Source organism: Trachypithecus francoisi, unplaced genomic scaffold (genome assembly GCF_009764315.1).
Source record: "Trachypithecus francoisi isolate TF-2019V2 unplaced genomic scaffold, Tfra_2.0 Lachesis_group17, whole genome shotgun sequence".
In the NCBI taxonomy this organism is placed as follows: Eukaryota; Metazoa; Chordata; class Mammalia; order Primates; family Cercopithecidae; genus Trachypithecus; species Trachypithecus francoisi.
This window is the reverse complement of record NW_022681462.1, coordinates 21,247,972-21,261,593: the sequence shown is the minus strand read 5'-3', so window position 1 is coordinate 21,261,593 and position 13,622 is coordinate 21,247,972. Positions and strand designations below refer to the sequence as shown.

The following is a 13,622-nucleotide window of genomic DNA, read 5'->3' as shown; positions in this document are numbered from 1 at the left end:
TCCTGGCTTCCTTGACCAGACAGACCTAGGTCCTGGGGTGAGGAGGGGAAGGGGTTTCATCTTGTGTGGCTGAGCTTGTTATAATTCTTCTAGCAGGTTTTGACAGGAGAATGGGGAGAAGGCTTGTGGAATCAGTGATTCTGAATGAGAATGAGTGAGAAGCTCTGAGTGTGGAAGGAGGGTGCAGGGACCAGGTGTGCATGTGTATTTCTTGTAAGGGAAGAGGGGCTGGAGCAGAAAGACAAGTTTATCCTGGCATCTGAAACAGAAGTTCTAGGGTTGTCACGGGCATTTTCTTTTCTGAATCAGTAGTATCTCTCAGAGTGGTGTTTCTGAAGTGTTAGTATGCAAAGGAATCACTAGGGTTGCTTGTTAAAATTACCAAATCCTGAGCCTACCTCCAGAGATTCTGGTTCCACAGCAGCACTGTGGTGGGGGCCAGTGACTTTTGTGAGGGTGTCTGAGGGCTGTGGTGCCCCAGAACCCGGAAGGGCAGAGGGGCCATGATTAGGTTTCGGATCAGTGGCCAGAGGCTTTTCTGGAAGCTGTATGTTTTCACAAGCACATTTTCAAAAGCCCTTGGCGAGGATGTTGATTGAGGGGAGTTTTGGGGACTGGTGGAGATTACGGGGATGAAAAGTCCAGAGCTACCTCTTAATACCCCTACTCTCTGAGGGCCAGGCCTTGAAAGTATTGGAAATGCGAGGTGCCTTAGGTACACTGTCATTTTACAGAGGAAGACGACGAGCCCCAGAGAGGTTAAGTGGGTTGATTAAGGTCACACAGCTGATTAAGAGCAGCTCTGAGACGGCAACCGAAGTATTCTGGTTCCCTATCCGTTCCCCACTCACTACACACCTGTTCCTTCTGGGGCGGGAGACCTGAGGAAGGAAAGGAGTGGGAGGAGAATGTAGTGAGAGTTGGAGAGCGTTGGGTCCACAGCCCCCAAGGGCAGGGCCACAACAAAAATTTTGTCCTAGTTGAAAAGGAAATGAGAATCAGGACAGAGAGAATTTTGGTTTGGAATTCAGTCAAGCAATTGCTATTAAACTCACTAACAGAATTATCTTCCGAAGGCTAGTTGTCCTTTCCAGACGAAAAGAAATATTCCAAGTGTAAGACTTTTGCTTTCTCCCTTCCAGGGAGGATACATTCCCCCAAGGGAGCTCTGTTTCAGATTTTCTCCCTAGTAACAGACTCCCCTGCTTAGCTCTGGCCATCCCGGGCAGTAAGTGGTGTGACACGGGGCCGGGGTGGAAGGAGGCTGGAAGTCTGGCTAGGGGGGTCTGCGGCGGCGCGGCGGCGAGGGGGCGCTGCGGGGCGGGGCCGCTGCGGGACGGTGGGGGGCGCTGCGGGCGGGGGCACTGCAGCACCGCGGCCCTCGGGCGGCCGGCTCGGCCCGCTGGAGGGGGCGCTGTGGGCACCGCGCAGCGGCCTTTTGTCAGCGCGCAGGGCCGGGAGAGCTCTCATTTCCTCCCAGCCTCGTGCGGGAAATGGCTTTAATTCTGACGGCAGGGCTGTGAGAAACTAGCGGGAACCCGAGCCTTTTGTCAAGGAACTGCGGCGTCCGTGGCCAGTCATCCCCGCCGCCGCGGAGCCGCTGCACTGCTGGGTGATCTCCCAGCAGCTCTGACGAGCGCGGGCTGCAGCATGGGCAGAAAACGCTGCTCTGCAGATTAGCTGGGTGGATTTTTTAAGCGCAACTCCCCCGCCCCCAAACCCATAAAATAACAAAACCAACCCGCAGTGGCCCACCGGAGAGAGCTAAGATGCCGCTCAGGAGGTAAGGGTCTGGGGAGTGGGCTTGGTGAGCTGCCTGGGGTCGCTGGTGTCCTGGCGCGGAGACCCTGGCATCCCTCGGCCGGGCGGGAGCCGCTTGGCCCAGGTGGGGCGCGTCTGTTGCCGAGCGCGTCGGTGCTGCAGCCCTGGCCGGCGCCCGTGTGTTTTGCGCCTAAAGGTTTCTGGTGATGATGTAGCGTCGGAGGCTCCTAGGAAATCGGGGCTGCAAGCACTGGCCCCTGCTTGGGGATGGTGGGACCCTCGCCTGGAGCGTAACGCCTGACAGGTGGGGCTTTCTTTTGGGTCCGAATGGAGGGGGGGCGAGCCTTGCCTCGTCTAGCCGGGCGGTGCCGCCCCTCCCCTCCCTTCCCTTTCCTTCCCGCTCGGCCGCCGCCCTCCGGGGGAGCCGTGCGGGGCGGGCTTGGCGGGGCTGGGCGCGTCCCCCGGGGCCTCGCGATCGCCGGCGGCGCGGTGCTCAGCCGCAGTGGCGGGCAGAGCAGGTGCGGCGTCGGCAGCCGCCCACATTGAGATCGGGGCAACCGGCACGTGAGCGGGCCTCGTGGGTTTGGATTTTAGGCGGCTCCACCACTTTGGAGGGAAAAAAACCCCCTCTGTCCCCGAGGGGGTCTTGCCAGTCTGTTCCCCCCTTCCATTCTCCCTCTCCTCTCCCTGCCTTCCCTCCCTTTTTGCAGCCGGGGCGGAGGCCATCCCGGTCCTGGAGGCGGGAGTCGGTGTTTGCTTGTTTTGAAATCACACCACAGCCTACCTGGCGTTGGGGGGAAGGGAGGGAGGGGCAGACTGCTTTAGGATGCAGATCAGGCTCTCGGGTCTGGCCTATTGTCTTGCCTTTTCTCTTCCTTCCTTTTCTCACCCCTAATCTCCATCTCCTGCCCAAAAATAAAAATAGAAAATAGGAAATAGAAATAGAAAATAGAAAAGCAAGCTCCAGCCCACACCCTATCAAATTATTTTAAAAACTGTCATTTATCTCTGACATACGGTTATTACCCATCTGTTTCCTTACACCCACTCTTCCCTCTTGCCGTTTGTCGTCCAAGATTCAACGGACTCACATGAGCTTTATCGATAATAGGAATCAAATCTCAGTTTCCCAAATGCACATTTTGTGCCCCAAAAGGAGTGGTTGGTCTGGCATCCTGGCAGAAGCAAAGGGATTGGAGAGGGTACAAGCAACTGCTTTCACTTCCAGTTTGTGGGTCTAGCTGGGATTCCTGAGATGTTTAACTTGTTCAGTGAGGGGTGTTCTCATTAATGGGATTAGAAAATTATGTTCTTTTTTTTAAGAGAAAAATAGCAAGTCAGCATTTGAAGTGCTTTAAATGAATCTGACCAAAGAAGAGAACTATGATGTTTCAGACTTGCAAATAATATCTCCATTAGCACGAGTAATATATGTTAGAGACTTAAAAGGGGGGTTTAGACCATTTAATATTTTTACTTTATAATAGTCTACTTTAATTGTGTAAGGTGATCAAACTTTTCTTTGTAGAGACTTCTCTCCTATAGATCAGGATCTTGCCCAGCCGTCCTCCCCCACTCCTCCGTGCATAGGGCACAAGTAAAAGCAAAGTTTTCGTTATTAGTATGATGTCAACACATTTTGAAAAACCACTAAAGATGAATTATTCTTTGATCCAAAATCCATAAGAATTTTGTAGTAAGCCCTATGTTCTTTCTTGTCCACAAGAAAGTAGCCTTATTAGAAACATGCTTGTCACATACACAACGTACAACAATGCCTGACATGATATGCTGCGGTTTCTAGGCTTGGATTGGATTTGTTTTAAATATTAGTATAGCGCTGGAATTAGCAGATCTCAGCTATTCTTAAGGTTAACAGATGAGCAAATGTGTTTGCTGGCAGTGGGTTTAGTGTTAAGATTTTAAATATATATTAAAAAGACTAACAGATATATTTATTTATTACCACCTGTTCCACAAGGGATTTAAGATAGTTTACAGGGATTCGTAAATACAGCAAGGCAGCCTAACTTAGAAGTAGTTGGGAAAGAAAAAAGGACACTAAGGGTGGAGTCATAAAATGGTCTTAAGCATGAGGCTGATACAAAAACATGAGCATGATACCTTCTACAATGGCTACAGGCAGGAAACAAATCCAGCTCTAAACTTTCTTGCAGCATAAGGAAAAAAGAAATTGATGAACCCATGGCTTATATGTTTTATTTATTTGTTAAACTCATTCACACACTTCTTCACTCAACAAACATTCAGTGAGGACTTACTAAGTGCCAGGTTCTGTGAGACGTACTGGGAACCAAGGGATAAAGCAGATAGATGTGGTCTCTGCCCTGATGGGCACTTAAAGACAAATGTAAGAAATGGACATTCATCAAGAAATCTCTCAAATGAATATATAATTACAAATTGTGATAGCAGCTATGTGGGAAAAACACAAAACACAAAATAATATATGGCCAGAACATAAAAACACAACAATTATTTTTTATTTTTTATGTTTTGTATTTTTTTGAGACACAATCTCACTCTGTCGCCCAGGCTGGAATGCAGTGGCATGATCTCGGCTCACTGCAACATCCACCTCCTGGGTTCGAGTGATTCTCATGCCTTAGCCTCCCGAATAGCTGGGATTACAAGTGCGTGCCACCACGCCCGGCTAATTTTTGTATTTTTAGTAGAGGCAAGGTTTCACCATGTTGGCTGGGCTGGTCTCAAACTCCTGACCTCAGGTGATCCACCTGCCTCTGCCTACCGGAGTGCTGGGATTACAGGTGTGAGCCACTTTGCCCGGCCAACAGTTCTTGATTCCGAGACCAGAAAGGAACTTTTTCCTAATATGACATAGTGTTTGAAATGATGCCTTCGATCACCTCCTCGTCAGACACAAGGACAAGTTTCACAGGGTTGTTTTTTACAGGGGCCCTCAGCGTGAGCTAATGATATCATGCCACAGGTCTCTCAGCCCCCTGGGGTTCTGAAGATATCTTGAAGGCTCTGTGTATTCTCTGACATTAGTGGTTTTATTCCAGTGATAATCTTTGTTTTTGCAGAGTCTCGCTCTGTCACCTAGATTGTTTCAGTAGGGATCTTGCTCTGTTGTCCAGGCTGGAATGCAGTGGCATGATCATAGTTCACTGCAGTCTGGACCTCCTGGGCTCAAGTGATTCTCCCACCTCTCCCTCCTGAGTTGCTGTGACTACAGGCGTGAGCCACCATACCTGGCATATTCCAGTGCTAATCATAAATAATTAGCAATAAAAACGTGTTCTGGATCATCTTGATGGCAAGGCTGAAACCGATGCTGGAGTCTGTGTTTGCCTTTGTATCTTTCCATTTGAGCCATGGACAGGACTGATGGCTCCAGCCAGAGCCCGTGGGAAGGGAAGGGGAGTTTGAATAGTGGAGAGAGTGAGTCTACACAGGGCACACACAGCTTGCCAACTCCAAAAGAACAGCTCCTGGCGACCACTGCTCTATTGGCAGGGATTGAAGATCTCATGCCAGTTCTACCTGTGTATGGATCAAGTTTGCAGCAATTTATTAGCAGCAGATGTAGTAAAAACACAACAGAAAAGTAGCTGTTGTGGATTTTAACAATATTTGAATTAGACTTCATTTAATGCATATTTAGTAACTCTCCAATAGGTACCTTACATCTAAGAAAATGAGATGGGGCCGGGCACTGTGGCTCACGCCTGTAATTCCAGCACTTTGGGAGGCCAAGGCAGGTGGATCACCTGAGGTCAGGAGTTCGAGACCAGCCTGACCAACATAGTGAAACCCTGTCTCTACTAAAAATACAAAAATTAGCTGGGCATGTTGGTGGGCGCCTGTAATCCCAGCTACTCCAGAGGCTGAGGCAGGAGAATTGCTTGAACCCAGGAGGCGGAGGTTGCAGTGAGCCGAGATCACGCCACTGCACTCCAGCCTGGGCAACAAGAGTGAAACTCCGTCTCCAAAAAAAAAAAAAAAAAAAGAAAATGATATTTTTGACCGCTTTCCTTTTGCTATGTCCTTTAGCATATCCCTACACCTTTAAATCCATATATAATACAGTTATATTTATATATTTATTTGATATATAATTATGTAATTATATACTATAGATATGTATTCGTGTATATTTTATATGTTTTTACATAGTTACATTTGATGCTGTATTACTTAGGGCCCTGATTGCCTAGGACTGATTGGTTTTCTAGGATGAGGGATTTTCAGTGCTGAAGCTAGGACAGTGCCAGGCAAATGGGGATAACTAGTTATCCTCTGTGACACAGACATTGTGACCCTTGACTCTCCATTGTGGGGTGAATCTTCCGTATTTCCAGACCTTCTTTGTCTCATTGTATTTTCATTTTTGTCTTAAATTTTACTCTGCGATAAGAAATCTGGTCCTGCCTTCTTTCTGTTTTCATTTCCCTGGCGTGATGCGCATTCTCTTTCTTCTTAAGCTTTCTTCTTTTATGTCATTTTGATTTTTGTCTATTTTAAGCATCATAATTGGCTTTTTAATCCAATTGTAGTGACTAAATTTACATTTATCGTATGTGATACAGTCACAGATCTTCTAAACTTTTATTTTACATTTAAAAAATTCCAAGCTATTTTCCTACCCTGTTTCTTAACTTAAATGTAGTGTAAGAGTCCCTTGTTCTTTAGATAAAAGGGAAATTATCTGCCCATTTTTTCTACTTGTCTTCATTGACATTAAAAAATATAGTTGTGTCTATTTGTTCTTTCATAAATAATGAGAGCTTTAGTATGCTTTAATTCCTTCCTTCTTTTTTTTTTTTTTCTGTCACCCAGGCTGGAGTTCAGTGGTATGATCTTATCTCACTACAACCTCTGTCTCCTGGGTTCAAGTGATTCTTGTGCCTCAGCCTCCCAAGTATCCCAAGTAGCTGGGATTACAGGTACCAGCACCACGCCCGGCTGATTTTGTATTTTTAGTAGAGACCGGGTTTCACCACGTTGGCCAGGCTGGTCTCGAACTCCTGATCTCAGGTGATCCACCCGCCTCAGCCTCCCAGAGTACTGGGATTACAGGGGTAAGCCACCGTGGCGAGCTTTAATTTCTTTTTTGTTGCCCATCTACCACCACTAACTTTTTGCCTTAAAAACATTTTGGCTTGCTAGGTGCGGTGGCTTAGGCCTGTAATCCCAGCACTTTGGGAGGCTGAGATGGGTGGATCACGAGGTCAGGAGATCGAGATAATCTTGGCTAACACAGTGAAACCCCGTCTCTACTAGAAATACAAAAAATTAGCCGGGCGTGGTGGCGGGTGCCTGTCGTCCCAGCTACTTGCCTGAGGCTGAGGCAGGTGTATGGCGAGAACCCGGGAGGCGGAGCTTGCGGTGAGCCAAAATCGCGCCACTGCACTCCATCCAGCCTGGGTGACAGAATGAGAGACTCCGTTTCAAAGGAAAAAAAAAAATTGGCTTTTAGATCCAGATTATTTTCTTAAAAAACAAAACAAAACAAAAAACAGCAATGCATGCTTTTGCTTTCCAGAATTATTTTTGACATTTATATTATGTTTCCTAACCATACTAACAGCTGCTATCTAGACTGAGAGTTATATAGGTTACAACACTCAGTCCATTTCCTATGCTCAATCTTCATTTTCACTTATTCCTTGATTAGCTGGAATCTTTTTCAGGAAAGGTAATATGTTCCGGTAATTCTTGCTTGCCCTCTAACTTCTTTATGTTGCCCTCTCACGGTAACATCATCCTTTTGGGGCATACACTTCTTCATCATAATCTTTTTACCTAAAAACTCCAAATATTATTCTTTTGTCTTCTGGCATTTTGTATGATGGAAGATAAGTTTGTTGCCAACTTTATCAAAATACTGTATGAAAGCCCACGAAAGTTTTGTTTCTTTCCCTTGTAATGACTACTTTATTTTAAAAAACCTTAAAATATATAGAACATAACACAGATATAAGAAACGACATGAAACAAATGTGCAGTTTAGCAAAATATAAAGTGAATGCCCATGTGACCACCATGCAGGTCGAGAAGCAGGACACAGCCGGCTCCCAGAGCCCAGTGTACTCTCGGACCACACCCTGCTCCCCCCTGGAGGTAACCACTCACCTTCCTTTTATGGTGACCATTGTCTGGCTTTCTTTTATAATTTTATAATCTAAATTTGCATCCTCAAACAAAGTACATCAGACTTGTTTCTCTGAAACTTTAAAAAACTAGAACTGTACCCATTTGTATCTTATTCATTGTTATAACATCTCCATGGTGACTACTTTGATGCTTCAAAAAATATAGATCAAATTTATTCCAAGAGTATTTGGAGCCCTGCTTTGCTTGGTGCTCTAAAACTCACTTTGTCTGATTATTGGGGAATCCAGCACAGCCAAGAAGGAAGTGGTTTGTGCAAGACAATGGTCAGTTTTAGACAAGATGAGTTTGAGGTGGGGATGGCCAGTAGAGAGGCAGATGTATGCATGTGTCAGGGCTGGGACCCAAGGTCCGAGCTGCAGGTACAGGGTTATAAACACACATATGTAGGTTTCAAGATGGCACCATTGGCCTAAATATTTGCCTTCCTTTTCTTCAAAATGAACAAAGACAAACATAGTACGGAAAACATCGATTTGAGTTTTAGAGAAGAGAACAAACACTGGGCCTAGATTCTTTAAGGACTCTGTAAAAGTTAGAATACAGATGGTGCCAGCCATTATCAACCAGCCCATGAGCATCAAGGGGCTTTCCTGGGAAGAAGCAGTGATGTCCTCTCAGCTGAGTGCTAGTATCCCCAGGCTTAATGCAACAGGGCTAGGTGGGCTGTGGTATGGTTAGTGGGGTGGGGATGAGGGATATAAATCCAAGGGCCCTGGGAAATCTATCAGCACTGCCACCTTGAGTGGCAGACCCCCATCTTAGTCTGCCTGTGTTGCTATGAAGGCATATCCAAGGCAAGGTAATTTATAGAGAAAAGGTTTACTTGGCTCATGATTCTACTGGCTGGAAGACTGGGCAGCTTGTGGAAGCCTCAGGCTGCTTCCACTCCTGACAGAAAGCAAAGGGGAGTTGGTGTGTGCAGAGATCACATGGCAAGAGAGGAAGCAAGAGAGAGGGGAGGGAGGTGCCAGGCTCTTCTTAACAACCAGCTGTCATGGGAATGAAAAGAGTGAGATCTCACTCACTACTGCAAGAATGGCTCCAAGCCATTCATGAGGGATCCGCCACCGTGACCCAAACACCTCCCATGAGGCACCCCCTCCTTCAACATGAGCTTTGGAGGGATCAAATATCCAAACCATAGCACCCTCAGTTCCTCAGACATGTGCTGAGGGAGCTCCCAGTAAAGTGGGGATATAATATATCCAGCTTCAATCAAGGTTGATTCTGATCACCAGAATCAACAGAATCTGCATTCACCAGATGCAGCTAAAAATAAAGATACAAAAGTACGTAAATAAATGCTACTCCACCCAGCAGTAAACACCCGTAATGTATAGGGCCTCATCCTGCAAGCTTCCAGGGCAGAATCTGAAGGCCAGAGAGCTTAGGATCTAGGTACCTGAAAACAAATTTCAGTGCTCCATTTAATATCAGGAATGTTTATCTGTGCCTTTTTTCCAGTCTTGAAGTGGCTGCAAAAAACTTACTAGGCCAAGTAGTAAATCCCTGTGGCTTCTATCAGTAGCAGCTCTAAGGACCATTTGACATCCTTCATCCTATCCCCATGGCTCCCTGAATTGATTACAATTCTAGTAGTTTCCATGAGTCCAGGCTAGACCTTGGTTTCCATGTCGATGTTGCTTTCCATTCTGCCTGGGCTACTTTGCTTGGGTTTCTGTTTCATATGGCCACACTGCTCCTGGCTGAAACCCTGGATTACTTTAAAGTCCCCCCACCTTCTTCCCTGCATCCAGCCCAGTCTTCCTCCATCCATAGTTTATCTTTTTTTTTTTTTTGAGACAGGGTCTTGCTCTGTTGCCCAGGCTGGAGTACAGCGGTGCAATCACGGCTCACTGCAGCCTTGACCTCCTGGGCTCAAGCAATCCTCCCATCTCAACTTCCCAAGTAGCTGGGACTACAGTGTATGCCAACATGCCTGGCTAATTTTTTTTTTTTTTAATATCTAGTAGAGATGAGGTCTCACTATGTTGCTCATAGTGAGCAACTATAGTTGATCTCTTTAAAACAAAAATCTAATCTCATCATTACTCTACCTTCTGGATAAAGCCCAAACTCCTTACCTGCTTCAACTGCTTTTCCTCTTCTTCCTTTATGCTCTGCCCCCAGGTAGGCTGAACCACTCCATCTTTCTGAACATGCTTTCCCACCCGCCCAACCCTTCCAAAAGCAACTCTTTCTACCTCTTTATATGCCTTCTCCCCACCTTTTATCTAGCCAGTTAGTTCTTTTAGAAAACCAATAAAATAGACAAACTTCCAGAAAGCCTAATTAAGATGAAAAGGCAAAAACATTCACAAAGCTAGAAATGACATATGGAACAGCATGGAGAAAAGATGTGAAATCTCAAGAACACTGTGTATTATTGTATCCCAACATCTGTGAAAATCTTGATGAAATGGACTATTTCCACAGAAAATATGCATTACCAATATTTACTCAAGAAATAGAATGTCATGTTCCCGGATGGGAAGAACCAATGTTATAAAGATGTCGATCCCTCACAGTTCCTGCCGCGTGGATGGCAGCCTCCCTGGTAACCAAAAGCGATGGAGATTTGTTCCTATTTTTACATTCCTTTGGTAATTTTCTGTGGAATTTTGAAAGGGTTGTTAAATGTTTGTGCTTGATTGTGAATCATTTTATTGAAGGGAAAATCAATACAAGGGCATTTGAATGTTATTTTAAAATTGTTTTTCTCAAAGAACAAATGAAGTTATTAAACTTTGAAATGCATGGAGGCTTTATGAAACACAATTTCATTTAACAATGGATGTGATTTTCTGCCTGTGTTATTTTATTGCGTATGAATTTTATCATGTTTGCTTTCTTTACTCGGCATGGAGTCCCCATAAGAATATCTAGGGGTTTACTTTGAAAAATCTACTGTGAAAAGACAGGAAAAGTGAGGGTGGATTTGGTTCTTTCCTCCTTTCCTCATGTCAGATGGCATAGCATCCATACTGATTATCTCAGCATCCCTTTTTTTAGAATTTATTCTCCTTCCCTCTTAACACCATATTTCTCTTAGATCTTTCCAACACCCTCGTTTGTGTCTTAAATTAGCTACATCTGTTACCATAGTTATGCCGTATCCAGCTTAACCGTTCCACACTCTTTCTTACCATACTGTGTGAGACTTCCTCTCTCTTATTTCATAAAATATACCACTATTTTTCTTTATTCTTCTCCTGTCCCCAAACTTTTAGTTTTTAAGGCAACACTTGTTCATACTTAATGAATCAAATAGGACTGAAGGCCTTCTAATAAAAGGCAACAATCCCTGCCGAAATCCCACCCCAAATCCCTTATCCACAGGCAAACCAATTTTAGCTATGTTTTTTTGTTCTGCTGTAGATATCTCTGTATCTCAAAATAATATGCATGTACTGCTGTTTCTGAATGTATCAACTGTGATCGTTGTCTAGTGACTTTCTGCCATAAAAATTAAGGTTGAATCGGCCAGGCATGGTGGCTTATGCCTGTAATCCCAGCACTTTGGGAGGCTGAGGCAGGTGGATCACTTGAGGTCAGGAATTCAAGATCAGCCTGACCAACAGGGTGAAACCCTGTCTCTACTAAAAGTACAAAATTAGCCAGGTGTGGTGGGGCATGCCTGTAACCCCAGCTGCTTGGGAGGCTGAGGCAGGAGAATCACTTGAACCTGAGAGGCGGAGTTTGCAGTGAGCCAAGATTGCGCCGTTGCACTCCAGCCTGGATAACAAGAGCTAAACTCTGTCACAGAAAAAAAAACAACAACAACAACTCAAGGTTGAAGCTTACTTGCACCACACCTCCATTTCCTCACCTCTCTTCTGGCCGTCCGGCAACTCCAGACAATACATTCATTACAACCAGATTTCCCATTCCATTCACTGTTGATCATGTCACCTGACTCTCTACACCATAAATAAGGCTATTACCACCACATCTCCTTGCCCGCTCCCTCCTTCTCTAACTGTACATTTACTTTTGTACTATCAAAGTTGATAAAATATTCTGTTCCCTAGCCATGGTTGGTTTCTATGATTTGTCAATAAGATAATTAAAACAGCTGAAAACTCTTAAAAGTGTTCAGTGTCTGACTGGGTTGATATTGTTTACTGCATAATAAGCAGCGTGCTAGGATTTCATCTTTCTTAGGACTCTAGTGTCTTAATCCAGGGAGGAGTTCACATGAATTGTTATCTGGGGCCCCGTAAGTGACCCCCTGAGATGGGCTTTACTCTGGGGGCACCAATACTATCCTAGTATGGCTCTAACTCTCTCCTGCAGTGTGTGCAGTTTCTCTAAGAAGATCCATCTAGTGATTGAAGGTAATAAATCCAGCAAGAACAGTTTATGCATGCTATTTTGAGATAAAGAGATAACTCAACTGAGTGACTGGCTGGGGACCGCTGTATGTTGGGGGAGGAGAAGGGGTGGGCAGGATCTGCTGCTCTTTATGGAGACCTGCAGTTTGCCCCTGTGTTCAGCCTCTTTTCTTTTCTCTTTCTTTCTTTTTTTTTCTGAGATGGAGTTTCACTCTTGTTGCCCAGGCTGGAGTGCAACGGTGCAATCTCGGCTCACTGCAACCTCCGCCTCCCGGGTTCAAGCAATTCTACCTCAGTCTCCCAAGTAGCTGGGGTTACAGGCATGTGCCACCATGCCCAGCTAATTTTTGTATTTTTAGTAGAGACAGAGTTTCACCATGTTGGCCAGGCTGGTCTCGAACTCCTGACCTCAGGTGATCCACCCACCTTGGCCTCCCAAAGTGCTGGGATTACAGGCATGAGCCACCATGCCCAGCCCACCCTCTTTTTCTCTTTTTCCTGCCCTCCACAGCACTTGCCATCTCAGAGTCCAGGACGTCTTTGGGGCTCTGCTAGACAACTTGGCTGCCTCCCTGCCTTAGTTACCTCTGCCTGAAATCTCGGGTGTGGTTTCTTTCATCCTCAAACATTAATCACCAGTCCCCCACTAGCTTTTTGTCCTCCAGAAATTTGTTGAAATCTCTCCTCTGGTTATGACCTGATTTACTTTGTCCTTGTGGGGTAATATATTTTTCTTTCCTTATTAGTATGGCCACAATTTATATTCAAAGTCTGGCGAACTTTGCTTTTCTTTGTTACAAAAATGCCTTCAAGTAGCTGCAGTCCTTATCCACTCAATTCCAGTATCTTCTCCCATCTAGAACGGTCCAGACAGATGAAAACATTCTTCCTCCCTACTCAAAGATGATTGACTTTTAGTTTACAAACCATTCTAACAAGTTCAGTTATTTCTCCTCAAGAGACTCAAAACTAGAAGTGGCATTAGAACAGTTTGGCTAATAGTCTGAAGGGGATTAGGATAAAAATGAGGACTAAGAGAAGATGTAAACTTTCCTTAGGAACCTGGGTGCCAGTTATTTGCCAAGTGCTGTGGAAGGTTACTGGTCAGGGTCGCCAGTATATACTTGACTTAGACCTGGAAAGTAAGGAAGTAACTAAGTGACTAACAGAGTAGATTCTCACAGAGGAAGGTGCTGCTGGCTTTTTTTCACCTGGGTGAGAAGGAGGGATTTGTGGGTGCCAAGGCTCTTGTTCAGCAGTAAATAGGGAGTTACAATGCATACAACATTTCAGTTGCCATTATGTTTTCATCTCTTTGGAGAGTATTGCCTCATTTTTCAGTCTTAGCGATGATCATGAAGACAG

The 13,622-nt window shown here is 45.2% G+C and overlaps 1 protein-coding gene across 1 annotated transcript in view; it reads left to right on the top strand.

The window, feature by feature from the left end:
• Positions 1–1,373: 1,373 nt before the first annotated feature.
• Positions 1,374–13,622, top strand: part of ADD2 (adducin 2) — a 111,401-nt gene continuing 99,152 nt past the window's right edge. Inside the window, exon 1 of the mRNA XM_033175008.1 lies at positions 1,374–1,783. The gene's annotated coding sequence lies outside the window, so the exon portion shown is untranslated. The remainder of the gene's footprint in view (positions 1,784–13,622) is intronic.